Source organism: Gavialis gangeticus, unplaced genomic scaffold, assembly GCF_001723915.1.
Source record: "Gavialis gangeticus isolate Ggan-Ray unplaced genomic scaffold, GavGan_comp1, whole genome shotgun sequence".
NCBI classification, from domain to species: Eukaryota; Metazoa; Chordata; order Crocodylia; family Gavialidae; genus Gavialis; species Gavialis gangeticus.
The window spans coordinates 9802831-9829748 of NW_017729022.1; the positions used below are offsets into that span (position 1 = coordinate 9802831).

The window sequence follows — 26918 nt, forward strand, 5'->3', positions numbered from 1 at the left end:
ATATATATATATATTCTGTTGTGGTCTCAATCAGGTTTTTTTTCTTTTTTTTTTAAATTACCACCAATCAAAAAGTAAAAAAATAATAATTTCTGAATCAAAATGGTCTTCCCTCCTAAGTCCAGAGTCACCTAGGTGAAATTAACTTTATTGTCAGTGTTAACACCAGGAGTAGCAATGAAGCTGATAAGATCATCAGTTTAACTGAGAATCTGCTCAGAGCTCCTGATTTCTGTGGTCACCTTTGGGTAGGGGTGGGTGAAGCGGGCAGTATTTGATTCAGATTCAGCCCAATTCAGGAGACAGTGATTCGATTCACTGATTCGGATTGCTGTCCTGATTTCAATTTGGCTGAATCTGAAGATTTGATTCTGATTTGGACAATCAGTGATTCGGCCATAGACACAGCTTTATATGTTTTTTGTACCTACCTCGAGGTACCAGGCATGGCCTGTGAATGCTGAGATGGTGGGGCAGATGGAGCCACTTCTGGTGCCCTTCTGAGTCCCCCCAGGCCCAGGAGGCACCAGTTGCTGAGCCACAAGGCAGGGGGGTCCCACGCATGCTCCGCAGCGGACCCAGAAGTGGACTGGATGTACTTCTGGTCCACTTCTGGGTTCATTGCCGAGCACTCAGGGGACCTCCCTGCACTCCCGTGAGATGCTCCATCTGCCCCACCATCTCAGTGTTCACGAGCCACACTTGGTACCTTGAGGTATGTAGAAATAACATATAAAACTGTGTCAATGACCAAATCGTCAAATCTCTTCGAATCAAATCAGAGGCTTCTGATTCAATTCAGAGAGATTAATGGGTCTCCTGATTTGATTTGGATTCAGAGATTCAGCTGTCAAATTGGGCTGAATCTCCCTCAAATTGAATCAGTGACCAACGCTTAGCACAGCCCTACTGCTGGGAATCAGGTGGCCTGGGACACAAGCTGTCTTGGAAAGTCCTTGGATCCTCAACCTAGAGTAGTTCTTGAGATGTCACAGACCTGAAGAGCCCATTCCAGGACTTCCAGGATTTGTCTCAGCTCTGCAGCAGGGAGCTTAAACAACCTGAGAACACTAGTCAGTTAGGACTTCTGTATTATAGCCAGGCAATCTGTGTGGGCAGCTGCTCAAGAACTGCAGACCTTGAATTATATGGATTCTTGCATCTGGGAAACCCATCCATTGGAGCTGTCACACTGCCAGAGTCTTAGAGCCCTATCAGCATTTCAGGGAAATAGATAATTTTTTCCCATCACTTCAGGTGGTAAGTCAGGAATGATAGTTCAAGCTGAAAAATTCTGAGCAAATAAGTCCTAGAAGTCCAAAAGGCTAACTTAGTCTGGGAATTTCAGAGCATGTAGGCTTTTTTGCTGTTGAGCTGGAAGTGGAGACTGTTAGAATTAGGGCTCTCTGAGTCTCAGAAAGATGTGGAGTGGAACCTGGACGTGGCTGGATGCCAGAAAACTAGGCTCGGATAGAGGGTTGGATCCCCAGTAAACTTACAGGATCCCTACAAGTTGGCTTCTGATTGTTCTAAAATGGTTAAACCCCAGATGTTTTGGGCAGAATAGTTTAGTTTCAGCATAGTGACATTTTCCAATAAACTGATTTGTTGGAAAATCTCTTAGTGCAGTCTAACTGTGATGCGACACTGTGATGCACAGGAAAGCAACAAACACATGTGGGTTTGAGATGGGAGAAAAATAAAAGAAATCTTATAAATAAGGTTATAAGGATATTCAGGTGGAATGTGTATGTACTTGATGTCATAATATATATAGACCAACTTCCTTTCTAGTAACCGGCTCTAATCATATATATGGAGAGTCCTTGAATCTTGTCTTATTTTGCTTTAGAATATTTGACATATGACATTATTTGCAGAATGTAATACCTAGATCTGTGCCACAAAATCATTATTCTGTTTGCTAAATGTATTGAATTCCACCTCTTAGTTACATGTGGCTTTTGGGATGTAGTTTTTCTGTACATTGGCTTAAGAGAAGAAATGGAAATCGTAGGTCCCCTCTACACATTACAGGTATTGCGCAATTAACAAAAACCAGCTACATGTGCAGAGTTACCTATCATGCCATAAAAGGCTCAAACCAGCTATAAAGTTAGACCTTGAAAATGTGTACTAACATTATAGCTGGTTACTATTCAGCTTTAAATTGCACAACTAAGGGGGATGCTGGTTTGTGTTAGCATGCCTCCCAGTGTCAGAACCAGCCGCCACCATATCCCATCCCTAGGATTTTCATGCACCACAAGCCTGGGAGACCACAGCAACTAGGACCTCTCGTCACCAAGGTATTCACACACCACCAGGGCTGGGAGATCATGGCAGCTGAGTCTCCCAGGCACAGGGGTGCATGAAATGCCCTCGCAGCTGGGAACTCCTCAGCTTAGTGGGCTGTCAGCTGTAGGAGCTTGCTGGTGCAGTAGGAGCCCAGGATTGGTTTCTTTCTGCACTGGCAATAAGGTGTGATGGGATCTAATGTGCAATCCCACAGTCATACTTCCTACTATACACACGTGGCATGGCAGGAGGTGCAATTCTGTGGATCGTGCATTAGATCCCATTGCATCTTCACCTGCACATGTAGAGGGGCCCTTAATTGAGTCTATATTAAAAGACTGTTTTGAATATATTTTCATTAAAGCTACATTGTATTTATTGTTTCAAATATGTGAAGATACATCTTTGATACTAAGACATAGCAGGTTATCAATTAGTATAATGTAATGAGAAGGATTGTTGACTTATTTAAATGTCTCATCTTCCAAATTATTTTTTCAGGCCAAGCAGTAACATAAAGAAGAGCTGTAGTAGAAGAGACAAGGAAAAAAGAAAAGCAGAGGAATATCATCTTGTTCTCAATATATTTATACACAGGTAAGATGATTTGTATTTTATTTGAAAGTTTTGTCTTCCCTTACCATTTTCTACATGATCCTTTTTCTATGTAGTTATAAAACACCCTGATAGTACTGTCTTAGTAAAATGATAATGTATTTAGTTGCATTTTGAAACTTGATAGTGTAAAATGTTTGTGGCAAATATAAATTAAAAAACGTCAGTTCTGCTAAAGATCTTGGATCAAATCTGTTAAAAAAGGAAGGCAGCAGTGTATCATGACTTCTGTTGAAGAAGTTACTCAATATTAAACTGTGATGTTCATAGAAACTGAAGATTTGTGCGATGTGCATATTAGCAAAAAAACTTCCTCTTACCCCATTAGTTTTTGTGATGGTGCCATCATGGCTTCTTTGGTCCCATGGTTTAGGTCATGAGAGTAAAAAGTCTGTTTTGAAGACAGCTTTGATTTTGCTTTCTGTTCTTTTTGTATCTGCACTTCATAGATCTTTTGACACTGGAGTAGAGATAGCCTTCCTAGAATTGAACAGTTTCTGAATAGTCATTTGTGTATTCATATATGACTCTTATAAAAGAAAAATCTTATTTTGAGATCTTGAATACTGTGTACTGTCTGTTGGAACAGACTCTATTTATCTTGTGTAATTCATGAGTGGGTGGCTGCATGGTGGTTTATCTCTTATAGAGATGTGTTTCAGAGGTTTTCCCTACTTGAAAAAATGCATAGTAGATTTAAGAAGAGAAAAGAAGGAGCTGCATAACAAAAACCTTTAATTTTTGAACCAACTTGTGTTGCTGCTCTTTCACTGAGGGCTAGCTACTGTGCTTTTATCTACTGTGGGGTAACTAGCAGGCAATTACTGCATACCAACACATGTTTAGTAAATCCCAAACCCCTCCTATGCTGTAGCTTCCCAACATTCAAATCAGACACAGGTACCTGCTTCACAGCAAAAATGTAGCCTTACCTCTACTTTTGGCGCTCTAATATTTTCTATAGTTTGAAAACATGTATTAATGCCCAGGTGCAAGTGCATAGACAGTTTAAGTGCAGGTGGAAGACAATTGATGCATAAATCACTTTCAGTAAGGAATAATATTGACTTAAAATTTTTAAGTTGTGACTGTAAAATAGGTTGTGGAATGCCACAGACCCAAAGACAGAGATGAATACACAATTATGTGATTAGATTGATGAAAACAAAGCTCCAAATAACCTGTAGCATATTGATACATATAACCTTAGTAATAGACCTCATTGAAGAGAACTTTGGGCATTGATAAGTAGACAAGAGAGATGGGTAACTGCTCTACTGCAAATGCATGACAGCTTTGTTCCAGAGGCTGGTAAACTACTCGACCCAGAAAAGACAATCATAGACTGTACAAGAGAATGGATGCTAACCCAGAGGTGGGGGGAGGCGGCGGTAATTATTTGGGCCTGGAGGACACATAGGGAGTTTTGATGACTTGTTGCAGGTGGGGTCAGCACCCCACCCCAGGCAACAATTCATCAAAACGCCCTATGTGGGATGGGGCTGCAGGTGGGGACCTTTTTTTTTGGAGCGGGATGGATGGGTGAGGCTGAGATCACAGGGTGGGGTTGTGGACCAGTGACAGAGTGGGCCCAGGCCCTGGGGCAGAGCCACAATCCACTGCCCACAAGCCCCTGACCTGTAGAGGGGTGTGGGGGGAAGCATGGGGGGGCATGTGCATGTATATGTTGGGAGGGGAGCTGCTTGGATGCTGTTGCACTTAGAAAGTGGGTTTTTAAAGTTAGTGCCCCAAGAATTGACACAACACCCAGTTGATCAATAGAAGAAAGGCTTTAATAACAATACCACAGCAAAATTATAAAACCAAATGACAGAAAAAGACTCCTTCCCAAAATAAAATGAGCTACTCCACAAAGTCCTAGTACATATTTAGCAGCAATAGTGTTCTCTCCCCAGTGCCGGCGAAGGAAGCTGGTCCAACCTTAGCATGAAGTTTGTCTACTCTTGTATCAGTAAGGTATTATATTTTCCCTGTGGCCTGAGCATGACTGTACAAAGGAAGTCATGAATACAAGTGAGTTTTTAAGAAAACTTTCTGGTACTTTGAAAACATTTCAGATCTATATGTGGTTTTTTTGGCAGTTTGGCAAAAACAATTATCATTAGAGGGAATAACTGCAGTCATAAAATAGTTTGGTAAAGTCTATTACAGTTACACACTTAAACCCATACAGCCACATTTCCCTTGTCTTTAGTTATCTACTGCATTCCAGATGTAACATAAATAGACCCAAAAACCAGAATGAGGTGCTCTGTAACAGAAGGTCTGTGATCATTCTTCAGATGAAAGGTTGTTCAAAGTAAGCTTCTAATTCATGAAAGTGCTCCCTGTAGATGATTTTGTTCTAAATATAGAATAAGAATTGGATTCAGGCTCTGTTCCTTCTGTGAATAAACTAAGATCATTTTATATAAAGTATCTCCATTTTCTAAGGTAAATAGAAAAAAAAAGAAGAAAAGATTAAAGATGTCATACTGCCTAAGACATCACATAAACCTGACCCAACAAAGCACATAAGAACATGCTTAATTTCACAGGTAGCATATACTTGGGTCCTGCTTCAGGAGAACATTCATGAAAACGTTTACACACATATGATTAAACAGAGGCTTAAATTCCAGGAGTGAGTGGAGCTTAAGAATGTGCACAACAACGTAGTGTTAAGCATATTTATGTGTTTCTTGAATACGAGTGGACATAAGCAAATGATTAAATGCTTTCTGAATAAGACCATTAAGCACGTAGTTAACTTTTAAATCAATGAGAATTAAACATGTACTTAAATACAGACTCAGCTCTGTGCATTTGCTGAATCATGGCCACAATATCAAGCAGTACCTTGATTTGTAAAGGCACTAAATAAACTAAGATTAATTTGTACAGTACCTTAATGCATTCATCCTGGAAAGCCCAGTATATCCTGGCTTCTTCCCCTTCTTCTGGTGTCTATGGGCCCTTCCTCTGCTGCTTGACCCACAAGTCTGTCTGTAGCCCTGATTGGTGAAATTCTGGGTGAAATCTTGACCCACATTGAAGTAATTGATTTTTGCATTTTGCTCTGAAGTGGGGAGGGTGGAGTCGTGATTTCACCACTGGTGCTTAGTATGAAGGTAATGAGGCATAGTACACAGTTCCTGATGTCATAATTTTAATACCACTGCTTTGCTTAAAGGAGTAATCATAGTAAACAAAGATATAGTGGAGAGAGAGATGAGGAACAAAATGGGAGCAAGAAAGAAAAGATTTTGAGATAGGTAAAACACAAGATAGACTATAAAATATAAACAGTCTATAATGGAAGAGGTTTTAAAATATAGGAGCAGCATATATGAATAAAGATTAATGTGGCAGGGGAACCTTCCACAGTGTTTTCTTGTTCTTTATATTTTAAAGGATGGTGGACAAGCTTGATACAGAATTTGAAATGCATGTTTATTGTGGGATCAAATGGATTAAGGAAATATTCAGTTTAGGTTTTTCAGACACTATTTTTTTAAATATGATGCATTAATCCCTCTTTAAAAAGCAGATCTGCTGTTCAGGAACCTTAATAGAGATTCATTATTGCCGTTTTCTTCATTTCATTTTCTCATTTCCCAGTTTATTATACTTTCTTTAACTTAGGAATGGCAGATATTGATATTGCTGAAATTGCTGCAAGCTTGAATGAATTCTTTGCCTCATGAAAGAAGCAGGAGATTGTATAGGAGCCATAGGGTTAATTTTGCCTTCAGGGGAAAGATTGGAGTAAAATATTTTATAGTTATCCTTGAAATACAGGAAGAAAAAAATATAATTAGATGATAAGCGTCTAGGCCCAGGTGGAGTGAATCCTAGAATTCCAATGAAGTACCATATTAAAAAAGCAATCACTACAAAAGGTAGGATTATTTTAACCTGGTATTTCAGCCCAGGGAAAAACAGGCATCTGAATATAATCTTTTTGTCACGAACAGTCTTGACCAGACATGTACTCAAAGGACCCGTTGCTCCCTGAGGCACAGATTTTGATGTAGTATTAAACCAAGCCTCTCTCTCTTCCAGCTGACAGGCAGGAGGCTATGCTGCCCTCGCCATTTCCACCCTATTTCAGAGTTCATAGTGGGTCTTGGATGATTTTACAGGCTAGTCCTAGATGCATATGAAAGCACCCCAATATTGGGAGGTTGATACATACCCAGATATTGCAGATAACATTGCCAGAGTTTATTAATCTCCATTTTATGGCCTACAAGAGCATTGGGGAAAAAAATGCAAAGAAATATAGTACCAAAGGAAGCTACGGATTGTACCTAGGTTATACACTTGGTAAGGAAGCTCTGTAAATAAATCTGAGTATGTGTTGTGGAACCGTTAGAAACACTGAATTTGTCAGAGTTTTCTACGTACATATGAGCTCATGCTTGCAGTTCCTTCAGTTCAGAGAGTGCTGAAGTGATAAACAAAGAAGAAGCAGTGAAGAGAATTAATCCGGATTTCAGAAAAGCTTTTGAAACTACAGCACAAAAGATCAGCTTACAAAGTCACTTAGAAAAGGACCACTGGAATGGATTATAACAGCATACAAGGGACAAAAGATAGCACCTCAAGGTAGAGAAAAATAAATTGGTTTCTGGAAGTATCTGTTTTTTAGTATTATGTATAGAAATGGGGTAAAAGAAAATACAGTTTCTCAAACTACTACATTTCTTTCATGAATGTGTAGAGGAGTTAACAAAAATAAATGTAAAGATCTACTAAATTCATATTCTCTGGAAAGACGATACTGAATTTCATTAAACAGTGTAAAATATGTTGACTAATGGAGGTAAGGACCATAAATACTGTATACTTTTAGTATTTTGAGGGTCCCAGCTCTCATTCAAAGCTGACCTTGTTTTGCATAAAACATAGCTAAATCTTTAACAGCACAATCATTTAAAAAATAGCTTGTTGTGTGGTATGGTATATATAACCAGCTAGGAAGGATAATACACCACCACAAAATTAATTGTGCATTCCATATTTCAAACAAACTATATGTTAAAATGCTTTAAGACTACAAAAGTTAGTTATACATTATGACTTACTGAGCATAGGTGGGCCTACTGAGCATAGGTGGTATTTTTGTGAAAGAGAACATTTATATATTATTCTTTTCAAAAAGATTATGCTCACAGAATTGACCCGGTGACAGCGTGTTTAGAATTCAAACTTAAAAGCATGATGCACTTATAATCACTGTGACTGCTTCATCCTTCTAAGTCCTGGCATGATGTTTCACAGTGGCTCTAATATTGCCAGAGCTGCTTATCCCCATGTCGCAGAGCTTGTAGGTGCCCTGCGACTGAGAGCAGAACCGGCTCGGGAGAGACCCCTAGTGGTGGGAAGGAGGAAGCAACCAGGGAAACCCAGAGACAGGAAGGGGCAGAGCTTAGCCCTTCTTAAGCCCAGGCAGAAAGCCAGGAGGGCAGTTCCCCTCCGGCGGCCGAGGGAGGAGGAACTCAGCCAGAACAAAGGGGAGAACTCTGACGGTCGGAACGTCCCCTGGTTTCTGCGGGGGGGGTGGGGGGTTGATGCGCTCTCTCCCTCTCTCTCTGGTAGGGAAGGATTCGTATTTTTTGACCAGAATGGTTTAGCTTTATGTTATAGCCCGGGGGCTGTGTTTTGTGTTTACTGTTTAACCGGAGGACCGGGTGAGGCTATAAGGGGTTGGAGGAGGCCTCATAGGGACTCCACAGTAGCGTGGAGGTTCCTGGCGCTGGAGAAGGTGCAGCATTGTTTGGGGTGCGTGGGTGGGGTGAGTGAGGTGGGGCAGCGAGGAGCCCTGGGAGTGAAGAGGGGCAGCAAGGAGCCCCGGGAGCAAACGAAGGGCTGAAACATAATAACAGGGCCCAAGTCAGATCACACCAGCACCATCTGCGAGGCTTGGGCTGTGGTGTAGGGGAGGAAAAGGAGCCACAGGCAGCGCCCCCTGTCATCGGGGCGCATAAAAATGGGCAGCCTCCCGCTGATTCCAATCATCTATTAATCAAAAGTAAGATCAAGGTGTGGCAGGAGAGTAAGCAGGCAGTTGGCCCATTGCAGGAGGGCGGAGCCACACTTCCAGAGGGGCTCTGAAAGTAGGACTCCTGCTACACCCCACCATGGTTTTCTCATGATCTAGAGCTCAACTTCTGGCCCATGAGCCAAATGTAGCCTGTGGAGCCATCACACATGGTCCGCATGGCTCCCCAGGGGGTGGGAAATTCAGAGGTGGGGGAGTGGTGGCCATTAATATGGTCACCCTCCTGCCAACTTCCAAAACCCCAAGCCATGCATTACCAGTCACAGCCAGGCCAGGCCCCCTCCTCCACATCTAAATTGGGACTGGTCCAAGCCCCCTCCCCCTGACCCCAGGCCAGGCTGGGGCCAGGGTCAAGGTAAAGGTTAGGGTTTGACGAGCCCATTTTGGAGGTGGGCTATGTCCTTTACCCTGCAGGACTTTCTCCACACACCTTCCCTTCACAGGACTCAGTTGGGGATAGGCTATACCCCTTTCCCCCTTTTGGGGGCTGGTGTGGGGGTGGGAGCACACCCCTTCTTTCTCCCCAACCCCCATGGGGCCATACCATGCCTCCTTTCCCCAGTGGAGCTGGGCCCCCTACCCCCCCCCACCCAGCCCATTGGCCAGGTCACATCCCCTTTTGCCTGCAGAGCCAAGCTGTGGGCCCCTTCCCCAACAGGGCCAGGCCATTCCGCTTTTACTCTGGGCCTGGTTGCAGGTGGGCTTCCCCTCACCCCTCTCTGTATGGCTGGATGATGCCCACCATGCTGGCCCCAGTGCCGGATTGAGACCACTGACTGTGCCAGATCTGGCCCACAGACAGACAGGGTACTGCCTATCCAGCCTGCTGGGAAAAAAGATTGAGCGCCACTGATTGAGAACATTTTCAAGGAAGCATAGTGGAATGGGTACCAAATGGTTCTAGGGTCAAGGAGAGTCGTGTGTTTGACCTTCTGCAACTCTTAGCCACCCACAGACACATTCTGACCTTCTCAACTCTGTAGGGACTGGCTCATGATGGAACCTTCCTTTAAAATAACGACAAAGCTCACTGTACAGAATATAGGACCTCTCATCATGGTATAGTTTGTACTGTAAAACCCTTTTTACACATTTTATAATTAATATGTTGATGTTCCCTTTTAGTCTTCTTTACCCCATTTTTTAAGAGGAAAGTGAGTTCTGTGCATTTGCTTTACCTTCTTACCAATCTACTTCCTCCTTTTCATGTTAATCACAATATTTCCTGCCCTTATAATACCTTGCAGAGAATTGTGGCCTACTTGGTATTCAAGATATCCAGTTCTTCTTTCCTGTCTTTTCCTTCTTACCAACAAGAAGCTTAGAGTATTTCAGGGCATGTTTACATTTCTACCAATCATGGTAGGGAGCACTATAGTAAAGCACAGCAGCATCCTGTATGTCATAGCCCTCCATAATGTACCATATTTATTCAAATATAAGACAACTCTGAATGTAATATGGCCCCCCATAATTATATTCTATATATGGAAAATTTATAAATTTGTTATAATTTCCCAGTATAGAATCTATTTATTGGAGGTTTGCCTTGAATTTGTTCCCTTCTCACTGCTACAGAAGGGAAAATAAATATGGGGGGTGGGTCAAGTAGCCCTCTTGTCCTTTGCCCTGCCTTAACTTCTTCCTTGCACAGCCCTTTCTCCTCCTCCCACCTTACTGTCAGACCCTGCTCATCCTGAGCATATGGAAGTGAGGGACAAATCTGAAAACACAGACCTTGAAATAAACATACCTGTACTAATTTGTGTATATGAAAATTATTACAGCTTTTCATAGACTTCATTCATCTTGAACTGATTCATTTTATCTTTTTGAAACTACTGTAAATTTTCACACAAGTACTCCTTAAACACACTTTTTAAGCAGCACATTTGTACCTACTTATGTATAGTATCTACTGTGCATGATAGTATTCCAAAGCCAAAAGGTGCATGCTCAATTACCATAGAATTTATTGGGCTGGGTTCCAGCAGAATCAGAAGCTTTTCAAGCCATGGTGACCCCATAGCATTGCACTGCTCATTGTGTGCGTGTGTGTGTGTGTGTGTGTGTGTGTGTACGTGTACTCCAGATTACCACCCCCCCACCCCCAAGGATCCATGTGCTAATTAGCCCCCACTCATACGTGGACCTGGGTGTTCTTCTCGTGTCCTGGGATCCTCCAAGAATTGATATGCAGATGGGTCATAAGGCATCCTGGTCTGGCTTCACCTCCTGGAGGCTGGGGCCACTATGCAACAGGTTGAGAGAGGGGCTGACAAAGAGATTGTGGGTGAACTGTTTGGGGCTCTGTTTGATGATATTTGCCAGACATTTAAGGCTGGTCAAGAAACAGGAATCCTTGGAAATGTGAAAGTAAGGTGCAGCTCATCTGTGGGAGTGAGGAGAAAGTCAAAATGTATTCAATATACTAGCTCACTATGACTGGAAAAAAGAATCAGTACTGAGTGGGACTGAACACAGTGGTCACTATCCTACATCGTATTCAAATAGGCTGCACTAGCCCATCCTGAAATTTGGAACTTAATTTGGAACTGATTTGACCCTGGAAACAAAATTTCATTTTAAAGAAGTGGAAGGTTCCTATCAGTATGTTTGCCCAATATGTGCCATGTGTGTTGTAGTTGTGTTCAGTGTTGGCTGCATTCAATCAACTTCATAATTGGCTTCCATTACTCAGCACATGCTGCTTTTAGCAGCAATTTAATGATAGACAATATATTTAACAAGGTTTCCTTGTATACAGATGTAAAATGAGGGGCTCTTTTCCCCATGTTTATTGAGGGGAAATACCTCATTTTGTATTTGAGTTAATACAGTAATTTAACTGCTGTTTGTCATAAGCTTAGTGTGCCTAACACTACTCATAATTACATCTGGTCTAAGAGCCCCATGGCATATACCCAGTGTCACTTTAATGACAGCTACGTTGCAGCTACATTTTTTTTGGCATTGGGCATGCACAGAATAGAAATGGTGTGCCTCAGCAAGCCTTCCCCATTTTTCCCTGGAGAAATTTGCCTGTGTTTGTCCTGGAACACAAATATCCTGGGACAAATGTGTACACAGATCACCCTTCTAGCCTGGGTTTAGTGAACAGCTGAATGCAGTCACTTTTCTACTATTGATTCAGTAGTGTAACCCTGAAACAACTGTTCAGACATGCTTTGCAATGTCCCAAGATAAACTGTTAGTACTACTTATTCTGTGAACAGCTTTTTAGGATTTATCCTGGGACAACAGACATGGAAATGGTTTGTTCTGGGATAAACACAGGATCTTTTTGTAGTGCGTGAGAGCCATGTCTACTTTTTTGGACTAAGACGCTGACACCAAGGAAGGGGAACTGTTCACTGTCCTCAATGAATTGTCAAGCCATAGAAAATAATTGGCTTGGAAAAAGATATTCTTATATTAATTCAACCAAGTTCTTGTGAAATAGGTACTGCAGTAATTAAAGGGAAAAAATTAAAGGTCAGGGATTGTGATTTAAGGAAGTAACTAGACAAAATAGCTGTACATTGAGACTGATTTGAATTTACCAAAGTAATACAAAGAGAAAAATATATAACATTCCAGGAAGAAACTGGTAACAATATATGGAGTAAAAAAAATCATAAAGTATAACTTCATTTATAGTACCTTGAAAATCAGAACACAAGTTGTTTGGTTTCTATTCCTCATGAGCCTCATAAAGCTGATCTACAGCTGAAAGTTTTACTACCAATTTATTAGGTAGTTACATTTGTAGGCAGTACTTCAAAGGAAGTAGGGACTAATAGTAGTAAAAATGGATATTTGGCTGGTAAGAATGAACACTGCTGAGCCAGGGAAAAGAAAGAGAGATGTTGCTAGTATAACACAAACTTGTATGGATGTTTTTATTAATATCCTAGTCCAGGCATCCTTCCTTACCCTTTTGTATGGTTATATAGGCAAGTTTCTCCAGTTCTGAAGTAGATCTCAGCCTTCATTGTTACAGGTGAGACTGAAGGCCTCTAAATCTGGACCAGTGTAATGCAAAATGAAGCTCAGTTGTCTCAGTTCATTTCTTTTGAGCTCTTGGACAAATACCCCTGTGTTTTGAACACAGGAATAGAATTATGTACATCAAGCAAGCGATTTGTCTGAATTAGTGTGTCTGCTAGAGACAGCATCTGTTGCCTTGCAGGGTTTCTACATAGCCCATAGGACATGCATACTTTTTCCAGTTTATGAAAAATAAATAGATTTACTTGAGTGTGATATATATTTTAGTATTTTCCTTGACTTAACACAACTCTTTTAATTTTTATAGGACCACCATACCATATTTAACAGCAAAGCTGGAAGAGTAGGAGGTATAGAAATTAGAGTGTTTTGCATTATAGTATTTTGTTTTGTTTTCTGTAACATTTTTATTACTGTTGGTAAAATGTTTTCCAGCTTTCTCGTTATCACAGAGACAGGGTGCCATTATACAGAAATGTCTTGAATTTGGATTAGTTGAATTACTCATGATTTGAAATATCGTATAGGTCCTTCCATAGGTTCCCATAGGTCCTTCCATAGGTTAGGGGACAATAAAAATTGTTTATAGCACCATTATGTATTGCACATACGGCATACATTTCAAGAGAAAGTTATTTTTGTAAGTATGTTTTAAGTGCTGTCATTGCTATGCATATATAGGATGCATATCTCTGTGCCTATTTTTTCTGCTCCATTATTTCAGATTTTGCTACAGTTAAAATTTCACGATGCTGAAAAAAAACTATATTAAAATAAGACTTATACAAGTACACTGGAATGTGGTTTTCTCATTGGCGTATGTGTATAACTTCTGAAATTAAAATTAGAGTTTTCTGTTCCAAATGGAGACTTTATCCTTAAATAGTTCAGGTTTCACTGGAAATATGTCTTACATATAAATTAATATGTAATAAGACACTTATTTGGTATGAATGTCCTTATCGAAGGGACGTCAGAATGCAGCAGTATAATTCCACAAGTTGATTCAGCAAGGTGTTGACGTTTGTCCAATTGTAGGCATGCAAGTAATCCCATTTACTTCAGTAGGAATACTCATATAGCTAATAACCTGTGGTACTTTGGGTCTTAATGATCAGTTATTATTGAAACACTGTTGTCTTTTAAAGTGTAATTTGTTCATTGCAATGAGAGGTATATAACTTTAGTGGAATTAATGAGATGAGCAATAGAATGGTAAAAAAAAATTTCACTAACACTTTGGATTTTTATCAGTTACATAATTCTGGATTCAATTCATTCACAAAAATTATTGCTAGAAGAAAAGACTTTTCACCCTGGTGATGTCAAAAATGGAAGCGGAGTGTAAAGAAAGCCACTAAATTTTGTTGTTGTTGTTGTTATCTCGGTGCACAATTGGATCTTGCTTCCCGCCCTCATGTAGTTCCCAGAAGTATGAAGCACAGATGCTGTTCACAAAACCTTCACAGTATGTGCTACTATCAGCTTTTTAACTTAAGGCCTTGTAAAATGAGTGTACTTACTACAAAATATGCCTTGTATAGTCAGATGAAGATTAATCGCACACATTTAGAAAGACTGATTTAAGCATTTTGTTGGTGAGTAATTTCTGACTAAGTCATGAATTTGTGGCTGAGTAAAACTGACTGGCAACTATGTTTAAAACTGCAAAGAAAGTAGATTAAAAGCCTCAGAGTCAAACCTTGCCCCTGCAGGAATTTGATGCTTGCCCACAGCTTCCTTAGAATTAAATTTATTAAAAATATAGTTTCTTCTAATTGCTATTTGTGTTAGTAATCTTAAATCATGCATGTAGCTTCAGTGAAGTCAATGAGATATTCACATAAATAAATAATGTTGTGGAGAAGGACTGGGATCTGATACACGCTTTGTAGACTAGCAAGAAACAGCCAAAACCATTTTAAAAGGCCTACCACAAAAAATTCTATTATACTGATTGAAACAGTCATCATTGTCTTTGCTGTTATTGTTTCCCTTGCATTAATGCATGTATAGATAATGCATTTTGAAACTGAAATAGATTCACTTATTTATTTAAAGCATTATCTTTTTAGGAGTTGGCAAGAGAAGATTTTATACAATATACTAGCCAACTGCCCATCACAAATGACAGAGCGCTGCCACCCACCACCCCACGCCGCCGCCATCTCCCAGGAGCAGGGGGCAAGATCCTTGCCCTGCCAGCCTCTTCACCCCCCTTGTCCAGCACCTCGTGCTGCCACCACCTGCAGTGAGCAGGGACAGGAGCTGGCTTTGCACTCCTGCTCTGGCCAGTCTGTCGCCGCCTCCTGTCTGGAACACTCTTGGAGCACTTTGATTGGTTGTTTCAGACAACCACTCAGAGTGCGAACAAAGTGTTACGGACAGACAGACTGACAGACTAAGTCTTTTATAATGTTAAAATATTGGTACAAAAAGTAGTCCATAAAAAGCTTTGATGGCAAAATGTCAAAATAAATAAACATATAGTTGTTTTTAATAAGTGTTGTACTTTCAGAAGTTTGAAGAACAGCAGTTACATTGTCAAAAAAAAGGGAGGAAATGGACCAAATTTTGAGTACTCAATGGAGCCTCGTTTACTTTCATGGGATGGCAAAATTTTTATTGGCCCCAATATAATGCAGGTACGTACTTAGATCTTGGAATTGCAGTGCAGCATTATTGCATAACTTTCCTGTTTTATAATCAATAGACAGAAGCAATGACTCAAATCACCGAATAGGTGCAAAGTAGCTAACCAGAAGTATGAGTCAGGGAACAATTGCAAATGTTCTTATGGGAGAGTCTAGGAATATGTAAATAGAGTCCAAATTTAACTAGACATGGTGGTGGGAGGAGTAAATAATTGCAAATGGAGTGCAACCAGCTCAAAACAGGGTAATTATCATACTCAAAGGTAGTGTAAGGGTGGCCATGAACAACAAAAAATAGGTTGTAAATTTTACATGGGCTGCCCTGTTTCAAAGTGTCTCCATATCCTGGTTCCTTTTGCAGCACAGCAAACATTCACACAGCCGTCAGGCTCTCTCTGCTGTTTGGCAGATACCACTTTTTTAAATAAATGCTGTGGTCCCAGCACCAGGCCTAACATTCAAAGTACTTAAGAAAAGATATGGCATGGGCAAGTGAGTTTGGTAGGTTGAAGCAGAATCATGCACACAGAGAACAAACTAATACTGTAAGAGTAATGTAAGGCATATGCATTTGTACCTGGGCAGATGTCTGCATTTATCCCTGTAGTTATGTGTGATGAACTTGCTTTGGTTGCCTCTTCAATACAGTAGCTGCCTTTGACTTCTGGTATATGAGACACTACCGTGTGGGTATCTGTAAGATGCAGCATGTAGCAGACCACGGGTGGTCACACTTTTGCATCTTGCTCTCACTTTATACCCATTATACTGACAGCATAATTTTGCATATATTTCACAGCAGAATTTACCAGTGGATTAGATCATCACTCCATCTCTTTTTAGTTTCTGTGGACTCAGTATGCATCTGCTGTACACAACTGGACCCAGCAATACTTGGTGCTTCCTTCAACAGTTAACTTGACCAGACGGTTTTCCCTCTCTAATTTTGAGAAACACTGGGTGAGGTGCAGTGAATCACAATGTTGTCTTTGATTTTAACAAGGCCAGAACTTTGCTCATTTTCTTTATGTTCGTTGTATTAAAACATCAGAATGACTGTTTGGGTATGAAATTAAAACAGATGGAATAAACACCTGGTGGTTCTTTCTTGTTTATTTTTAATTTTCTCTGTGTTCCTTTCATCTATAAAGATCCAGAATGAAGAAGATTACAGCAAAGATACCTTCATTCATTCAAACTCAATTAAGCTGAAGTGAGAATAACTGTGATAAAATAGATGAGTATCTCTCCAATAGAGATAATTTCCTGTTTTTGAGTGCTCTGGTTGATGATATGCATCTGAGATATCAGATACTAATATTAGAAAATAACTGTCACAACTCATATATTATGGTATGGTAACTGTGTCCTTTTTAATGGTGACTTTTTAACTCTGGGTAGTTTCCATAACTGGTTAACTGAGTATCAAGGCTACGGACAGAAGTCATACACAAACTGGTATAAGTGATTGAAAACTGGTTCATGTAACACAACAGAAGTTCAGTGCATATAAAGCGCTTTCAAAGTGGCTGAACCTGGATGGATGTAGTATCAGACTTAACTGATTTTGGTTAAATTGGTTTATTGAATTTCTGTCCCAAATCTCCTCCATATTCAACTTAACTCAATCCCCCAGGATGCTTTGCACCTCCCCTTACAGTTTGAGTGGGATAGCCTTGGCCCAAGCTGTCTGTTCCAGCTGAGCAGGGAGGCATTCTCTATAGCACCCCATCTTCTGGCCTGAGCCACTGCAGGCATGTGGCTGCATTTTCAGAATCAAAAGTGAATTGTCTGTTCACTTGCTTATCAGTTCAACCTGTGCAGCTTAGATTAACCTGTGAAGATTGAAAGGGTTCAGCCTGAGGCTTTCTGGCTGTCTGTACTTAGCCCAAAAGAATACAGGCCCATAGTAGTTATTCAGGGAGCCAGGATTAGTTGAGGATCCCATCTAGCATATCTGAGCCTGAAGAAGGAAACTTAAAATCTATCTTGTCACAAAGCTACTAGGCCAGAAGACCAGCCTCAGTATAAATAGAGAGCTGTTGAACAGGCTTAGTAAGTTGCTCTCAAGAGTACTTGAGAGAGAAACTCTGGGGCTGGACTAGTATTACAAGACAAGGAAGCATTATTTTGTTGTATTATTTACTGTTTTTACCCTCAGCTGGGGTAAAGTTGGAATATAAAACAGAGTAGATGATTTCATACTAAAATATCACTAACTAGTTGCCAGAGGCTGCAAATTCTGTCTCCTTGATGACTAACACTAAATCTCTGTTATTGTGAAATTCCCTGATTAAGCTCTGAGTTATAAAATAGTGACACAGTAAAGGGCTGCTAACATTGCAGTTCTCCCTCCCCTTTCCCCCCTCAACAATGGCAACCCAAAAAGGATGAGGGCCAAGGCTCAGCAAAAGCACCACTGTGGCTACACAACCTGGAGGGGAAAAGGGCCCAGCCAGCCTACAGCCCTTACAGGCTAGGGACAGACATTACACATAAACTGGCTTAAGTGATCAGCAACTGGTTTAAACTTGTAACAAAACAGATGTTCAGTGCACATAAACCAGTTTGAAAATGGCTGAAACTGGTTTGAGATAAACCTGGTTGAATGTCCTATCAGACTTAACTGATTTGTCTCAAATTGGCTTATGCAATGTCTGTCCTATACTTCTGGCTGGTTTAAGATAAACCAGAGACCCCCAGCATCCTGGCATACTTTCTGGGCTGTGGGGTGGAGAGGAGGCTCTCTGCTGCACAGCAGAGCTGGCCACTCCCCTCTGCTCCCTGGCTGCAGCTCCAGAGACTGAGGGCTGCTCCCCGCCCTCTGTTAAGCAGGAGTTCTCCCCTCCCCTCTGCCTTGTGGAGACAGGTCTGAGTATTAGCTAACTGACTACATGCTGGCTATGGGCCCTGCTGAATCATCAGGTAGCTGGTAATGTCCCTCTGTTCTTTTCCTAATGGGATGATAAACTCTGAGTTAGGGCTGATAAACACTGTTATCAATTCACTGCTGGACTGGTCAGATCATCTTGCTAGGGCCTGGCCATGCCTCCCCTCAGCTCAGTGCTATGGAAGTACAGGAGGGCTGCTCTAGTGCCCCCCACCTTCTAGCCTAAGCCACTGCAGGCATGTGCCTGCATTTCTGGGATGTCTGTGCAGTTACAAAATTGATTTAGCCTAGCCAAGTTAGACTAACCTGCAAAGATTGAATCAATTCAGGCTTTTTGAATGTTTGTCCCTAGCCACAAAGCCTACCGGAGGCCCAGGGACAGGCAGTACTGAAGGGCAAAGGGAAAGGGTGTCCTTTGCCTTTCAGCAGTACCTGAGGTGGGGATAGAGTGGTCTCTTGTTTTTGTTATAATACTTTTAAATTGAAAGTGTTTGTTTGATGGGATGGAGAGGGTAGGGTGGGTTCTGGGGATTCTCATGGCCCCACTATGACAGGGGGGTATACTTTTGGGAGGGACGTTGGAGAAACGGAAAGGGACTCCCCCGGATGAGAGGCAGGGGAGTGGGAGATGAGGAGGAAATGTGAGAAGAAAATTTGTCTTTTTAATGGAGGTAGTAAATGGAGGTTGGAAAGGTTGAGAAACGAGGTTGGGTTGGATCGAGGGAGGACTGTCTTTTTGGTGAGAGGCAAGGGAGAGGAGTGGGAGGGCTGGAATGGAAATGTTTAAATTTGCAGATATTGTTTGGGGAGTTTGTTTTGTTTATATGGTGTCTTATTTTGCTATGGCATTCTGTTTTTATAAGTTATTTTGTATTTTATTGTAAACTGCCTTGAGCCATTTTTGGGGAGTGGGGCATATAAATTAATAAACAGATAAAGCAGGAGCATCCCTAGTAAAATAGAAAGTATCTAAGGGACCCTACCTTAGTCTGGCCTTTATTAAATTATCAGTCTACAGAAGAATCATGGAATTCAAAGCATAAGCATTTAAATAATGTGTACTGAGGAATGTATAATCTAGCTTTTACTGAACAGTTTGGGAATTCATAAGCTATTATGGATTTTTTTTTTCAAAGTAACCAGATAAATATACTATAATTGCTCAATAATGTCATCAGTCTGGCATCAAGAACCCTATTTTGCAGTAGCTATGTGTCTTTTTACATTTGACATGGTCCAGTAATGTTGCAGAGCTTTGCTGCCTCACTAGAAAGTAAATTACTGACTATCAGCAGTTTCTAAAGCCTTTTAATACTGCTGAAAGAACAGATAATGATAGTGTGCAGTGCTGGAATGACAAAACAAAGAATGGATATTTAAGTGTTGATGCCATGTAATTCCAAAATAATTACAATTCATGTGGTTTTATTGGCTTTTAAAAGTTTGGCATATAATTCTTTATTGTTCAGCTTCTGTAAAGTGTTATTCAGGAAACACATTTCAGCATGAAATGTGTCAAATGTCTGAACCACAAAAACTGAAAACACACATTTCTCTGAATACTGTCATCCAGTCATCTGTCAGTACTTTCATTAGGTTTTGAAATGCCACCAAAAGGCTCTGAGTTAAACAGCGCAAATATTTTGAAAGAGAAAATACTCTTCTGGTTTTAAAGCCTCTACCTGAAAGATGTTGTTTCTTTTTTAAGTTTTCAAAATACTTACAAATGTAACTAATAGTTACCTGTTATAGTGGCAAAATGCATACAAGAACTAAGTATTCTGTTTGGAAAACTGTAATAATGATGAACACAAATCTTTGAGGTGAAATGATTACATTTCTCTCATTGCGCACTTCTTTTAAACCACTGTATACTTCAAGCAGGAGTCTTAAACCTACAGCCCATCTAGGCTGGAGCTGGTCTACAAAAGTCTGATGCGGCCTTGCAGTAGCCAAAAATGGGGGCAGCTTGGTCCTCTTGTCAGGCTCATTCTCCTTCCCCTGCCCTCAGAGAGAAGAAGGAAGGAAGCACTGGGAGGTGCAAGAGTGTCTTTACACCCAATGGATGATGCTTTAACCCCCTGGCTGCTGGTCATGCTGACAATTCCCCCTGCAACAGCAGCAGCATCTTCCAAGGGGATGGAGTGGGGACGGGCAAAAGTCTGAGGCTTACTAGTTATACCACTGTAAATACCCATAGTGGTGCTGAGTTGCAAGTAGAAGCCTGCCTTTGGGAAAAGGTTGCTGCTCCCTGCTATGAGGACCTAAAATATGTAACTTTCTCTACTTATTTCCACTTGCTTTGTATTAAGTCATGATGTGTATGAAGAACCCAAATATGAGATTTTTTTATAATAAAACTCTGACATGAGAGTAATTAAAAATATAGATGATTTAGAGCCTTTCCAAGAAAAGTATATTGCACATATAAACTTCTTCCTTTGCTTCTTAGTAATATGCTCTGATAACCTGGTAGAATTTACAATATCTGACCAACCTTAAAGGTTTTCTCCTTCTAAAAAAGAGATGATTCACCATTTTGTATAGGTCAGCTTGCTGATTTAGCAGTTTAGTGGATTTAATTGATCCATTTCACTGGTGCCCTTCATTTATTATAACTACAAGAGATAGGTAAGCTTGTCTCAACCCAGAACAAATACATGGCTGCTTTGCAATTTGAATGCTCTGGGCAGAGGGGTTTCTGCTACTGATGTTTGGGGAGGGGTTTTGTGAGTAGATGAGAAATAGCTCAAGTGGAAAGGGGGACAGCATATTGAAGCTTAGGGAACATCTGTGGGTGCATCTACATGTTCTATTAAGGCAACACAATACATTCCAGAGCAGTTTGCACCAGAGTTAACTGCTCTCAGGCACTGTCTACATATGCGCAGCAATTAGAGCCAGGGCAGTGCAGCTCCAGGCTGGCAGAGGATGTAGGGAGTCAGCCCTGGACTCTGGGTGGCAGCATCAGGCGGCAGAGGGGCTGGCAGGAGCTAGGGGTTTGGCTCCCAGCTGGCTGGGCTGACCAAGCACAATTTGTGCTCCACAGTCACCATCCACATGAGCATTTGATGGCAGTTAATTATTCTGCCATAAGATAGTACTGTCCCCTATAGCACTGTCCCCAACAATACTACCTTACAGCAGAGTTAATTTACTGCACCTTAATACCGGTGCATGTGTGGGCACTTTACTGTGGACCTAATTAGTCAACTGTGCAGTAAAGCACATGTATGGATGCACCCTGTGTGACATAATGCATTGTTATGTATAGAACTAAAGCTACTCTTAGATATACTTACACATCTTCCAGGCATGAGAGATTAAAATTGATCGCATGTTGGAAGGCACCTGCACAGGACTATTTTACCACACTGATTGGCATTTAAAAAAGAGTCTGTGGCCTGGGGTAACCACATGACATAGGGAGTCCATGGCTGGAGAACTGAGGTTAAGGCTAGGCTGCATGGTGTAGTGACTGCACGATGCAGTAGCGGCTCATGGGGCCGGCGGCTTGTGCTGGTAAAGCCCATGGGGCATGCAGCCACCAACCACTTACAAGTTGTGCAGCCCTATTTTAAGCTATAGTTTTAACTGCATTGAGTTGGATCTAAATGTATAGTGCAGGGGTATGTGGAAAGGTGCTAGGGGGTACATGTGGGCAGGGATGGAGTGCTGCTACCAACCACCCTGCGTCACCACCTCCAAGAAGCAAGGCTGGGGGGAGGGGCAAGGGCAGCAACTCACCTCTTCAGGCTGCACAGGGGCTGCCTGGTCAGCCAGACACGGGGGTGAGGGAGCGCCTCTCACGTGGCAGCCGCTGCCACATGCAAGCCCCACCCTGCTCTGCATCCAGCTGTCGCCACATCTCCCACCCCCTGCTCCACATCTGGCCACTGCCACCAAAAAACTGGATACGACCTAAAAAAAAGTTGAAAACCCCTGGTATAGTGTATAGAAGAAGGGAATGATCTTTTCTTATATGTGGAGAGCACCACAGCTCAGATATATGTAAAAGTAATGACCATCATAACTGTTCACATGCAAAGACCTAAACTGGCAGACATTTTTCATGTGCATATTTACTTCAGGTTTGTGAGGACTCCTGCTGAAATCATTGGAACTACTCATGTTTTAAAGTAACTACAACGCAGCATGGCTTCACAACCTTGTATTCCTTCTCCCCTTTTCAGTTTTGACCTTCACTAGCTATGACATTTTAAACTGAACACTTTGTGGCTAACAACAGTGTAACCTCCTGTGCCTATCCCCCGAGTGTTGCGTGTTTGGGTTCTTCTCAAACCTCGCCGTGGCTTTTTGGGCTGCATGGCCAGGCTATTGGGAGTGGCCTCTGGTCAGTTCCCCAGGGGTCTCTCCTGCCACATCTTTGATAAGTAGTTTCCTATCAGGAGGATGATATCTGGTCCTGCCCAGGTACCTTCCCTGGTACTTTCCCTCAGTTGTCCTTGTGGTTATTTCTTCTTGGGGCTCCACCTTCCCTACACCTCACCTAATGCCAACCGTGATGTCGTCCATCATGGCCGATGTTCTGGCCCTCCCTGGCACTCGGTCCCTTAGGGGCTGCGGTTGTTGGCTACTGGTGGTATTCATACCGAGCGTCCCCCATGGCCCCCTTTGCTCTAGGCTTATGCAGCATCTGACTCCGCCTGGGCTTCAACTCGCCCAGGAGGAGAAGCCCTGGGGTGGACTCTGTGGGGAAGGAGGTTGGGGCTCCTTCCATTCTGGCAGAGTGCTTTGCAGCCAGCAAGAGGGGAGAGCAGGCGCCTGATGTCCCTGCCTGCTGCTGTTAGGCACCGGGGGTTGCAGCCATGGGGGGAGTAAGTGAGGGTCCCTACACCCCCCCCACCCCATCCAGCTGAGCCCCTCTGGGGGGTGGAGGGAGAGAGGAAAGTGTTAGTGTTTCCCCCCAGCATGGAACAGAGCCTCCCCTCCCAACCCTGCAGGAAAGCTACCCAGCATGGCCCTGTTAAGGAGACGGAGGCAGGGAAAAGGGTTAATTCCTCCCTCCTCTCTCCCATGCCAGGGTCTGCCAGCTCCAGGGGCCACCACTGCAGCCCCCTCCCCTCTGTTCCCCAGCTGACAGGCTTACCCCATCTGTATTGGGGAAGGAGGGAAGAATCAACTCCTTCTCTATCTACTTTGTCTTAAAGGAATCATGCTGGCCAGTGTCTCTGCTAGTGCCAGCCACTGCTCAGCTAGAGAGCAGAGGGGAGAAGCCAGCCCTGCAGTTGGAGCAGTTAGCTCCACCCATCCCAGAGAGCATGCCGGGATGCTGGGGGTCTCTGGTTTATCTTATATCAGTAAGGAGTCTAGGACAGACATTACATAAACTGATTTGAGCTAAATCAGTTAAGTCTGATACTACATTCAACCAGGCTTGTCTTAAAACAATTTCAGCCATTTTCAAACTGGCTTATGTGCACTACACATCTGTTCTGTTACAGGTTTAAACCAGGTTCTGATCATTTAAACTGGTTAATGTGTAATGTCTGTCCCTAACCTCTGGGAACATCTGTATTACTTCCATGCTGTTTCTGAGAGCTAGCACTCTCAAAAAGAAAGCCTCACCTACACCTTCTATACCACTGTGCCTCTCAGGCAGTTCAAGCATGGTGACAGATGGCACCCCCCAGGAAGTTTTACTGTCTTTTTCCAAGTTTGGCTCAGGTGAGAGTGGATGGTCAAGGTGTGATTCTTTGTGGTGCTCTTATAAAGCCAAGTCCTTCCCATTGTTTTGCAAGGCAAGAAATGATCCTGCAGAGCACCCTTCCTCAGTGTTTCAAATGACTGAGCTCTCATAGTGGGAATACAGGAGCAGATTTAAGGGAGTGATTCCCAAGCTTTACTGGCAACAGCGCACTGCAGACAACAATGCAACAGTACATTGCAGACAACAATGCAGTAATGCAACAATGTACAACTGATGCACTGCAAGTACCAACAAACTTTGCTCTTTCCCTGTCAATATCAGTTTTAAACTTTGAATTTCCTTTTGCTGTGAGCAAAGTTCAAGGGTTTTGAATTTTAAAGTGGTGTTAACGTTGAAATGTGCTGTGGGCAGTTGCACGCTAAGGGTTAATACTGTTTCTTGCCTATGCAGCTCTGACTTGCTACCACAGGGCTTGTGAGAAGGGATGGCTAGAAGCTGGGACAGTTAGGCTCTATTCCAGCTCGGGGGAGAGCCAGGAGGTGTGGGGCTGGGAGCAATGGAGGACTGCAGATCGATAGCTTTGTCTCCATGGTGCAGACTGAAATTACTTTCCACAAGCTGGGTGGCACCGCCCAGAATTAACCGTCACCTGAAATGGTATAACATTGAGATGCTCAGAGCGCACTTAGCCTAAGTTAACAAGCTTTAACTTTCAGACTTTCGTGTCTTAAGTGCCATTAGTATGGTGTAAGTGTAATATGTAACTTCACCCCAGTTACTGGTTTAGTGTCAGGGGGATAATTTTACATTACCATACCCAATCCCATGATATGTTTTTAATTAAGCTGATTTAGGTACTGACTATGGCAGTGCTAATTTATACTAATGCCTCAAGAGCTAGAGAGAACCAATAGGAGCTCCCACAGACAGGCAAACTGGTGATATGGCTCTAATATGATTACTGCCACCAGCAAGGCTGGGACATGGTGAAGGAGATGTATGGATTACTGTGGATGTGGCCTGCAGTTAACCCAAGTTCTTTTATTTCCAAGGGGGGAAAACCTGTCATGGGTTCCCTAATATAGGGACTCTACCCACTGGAACAACAGCCATAGAATAGATGACGCTTAATACATAGGAAGTAGATGTTTGATCTTTGTAATAAAAGACAAATAAGAACCTAATCTCCTGAGCCTCCCTTTAAGTGCCTATATTTTTTTGCAAACAGAATTTAGGTCACTTGGAAGCTTTAATGTCTGAGCACACCTTCAGATATAGTGCTTTGATGATCAAAGTGAAGGCAGACAAAAGATCCCTGCTTTTGAAATTCTGGCTCTTAATGTTGTTAGAACAGTGAAAGAATATTCAATAGCAGACTCCCTTTCTTTGCTGCAGTTGTATTTAGTGTTCATTAAAGTTTAATTATATTTGTCATCTTAATTCAGATTTCACTAGATCACTCTTTTGTACAAATTCCATGGCCCAGATATATTTAATAGTTCTTTTTTAAACAGTATTTTAACTATCCCTTTACATTCTTGTTTTTTTCTCATTCCTTTTCTCTATGGCATTCAGTATTTCTGTTCAATGCCGGTGGGTGTTCAGTGGCTTGGGTAAACACTCTCTTATTAAACATTTGAGAAAGAATATGTTTGAAGTTCATAGCATCTCAGTCATGCTATTACCTTCGTGTTCAGAAATTCTGGTTCATGATATTAAACATCATGTCTGCCACATTTTTCTGAGCAAGCACTGTAACTATTAGCATTCGCTGTTTCTAATATTGAAAGACCTACTAGATAGGCATGAAGAAAGACAAGATGCAAGAGAAATTATTTTAATTAGGCTGGATTTTTTTTAATCTTATGTGAAAATGCTTGCTGGCAATAAATTGTACACTACAGGTAGGTCATCATTTTTCTCATACTCATTCCTCCTTCCTAACCTGGACCCAGCCTGTTGCTGCAACCACCACCACGCTCTATTTGCATGAGTTTTAAGGTAAGCTGGGGAAAAAAGTTTTCCTCACCTACTTGTTCTCCAGCTTTCCCCAGCTCCAGCTCAAGTTTGCCAGAGAACCAGACCCTTTATGGATTGAACACCCACATCAGATACTTACCACAGAGATACTGGTAATTAGCTTGTCTGTCTCCTTTATAAACCACAGCCAGGGCACATAGCAGTTAACAACAGCTTCCCTAATATAGTGCAAAATACATCTGGTTTTCTTCCAGACAGCTGTCCTATCATCTCTGAATAACTCGGGCACCCCATTTCATATTGCCGATTGATAATTTGTCATCTTCCCTGCTTGTGTACAAACTTGTCCCCATTTGTTTCTTGTACCATCTGGCCTTGTCCAAAGGACAGGGAAGCCTCTTTTGATGTCCTCTGCGGGCATTCTTGACATACGATTTGTAGCCCTTCACTTTTTGTGGGTGTTTTTTATTTTTACTTTTGTGCACAAATCGAAGCTAAGTCTGGGCTTCTCGGTGCTTTTTTCCTTTTTTTTTTCTTTTTCATCTAGCATCAGTAGCTCACCTTCTTCACTGAGCAGCTGATCCATAGTTTTTGTAACATTTCTTTTTCTATCCAATGTTATTAGACACCCCCCTTCCTCATTGGCATTAACATTGCTTGCCAATTGTAATTTATTTTACACATTTGCTTTCCTGATTTTTTTTTTTTTTTTTTTTTTAAACCCCTTTACAT

General features: G+C 41.8%; 1 protein-coding gene across 12 annotated transcripts in view; it reads left to right on the forward strand.

Moving 5' to 3' along the window:
* NRCAM (neuronal cell adhesion molecule) overlaps nt 1-26918 on the forward strand; it is a 204782-nt gene that overhangs the window by 19311 nt on the left and 158553 nt on the right. For all 12 annotated transcript variants that reach the window (XR_002096795.1, XR_002096796.1, XM_019514573.1 and 9 more), the window contains exon 2: nt 2800-2895. The gene's annotated coding sequence lies outside the window, so the exon portion shown is untranslated. The remainder of the gene's footprint in view (nt 1-2799; nt 2896-26918) is intronic.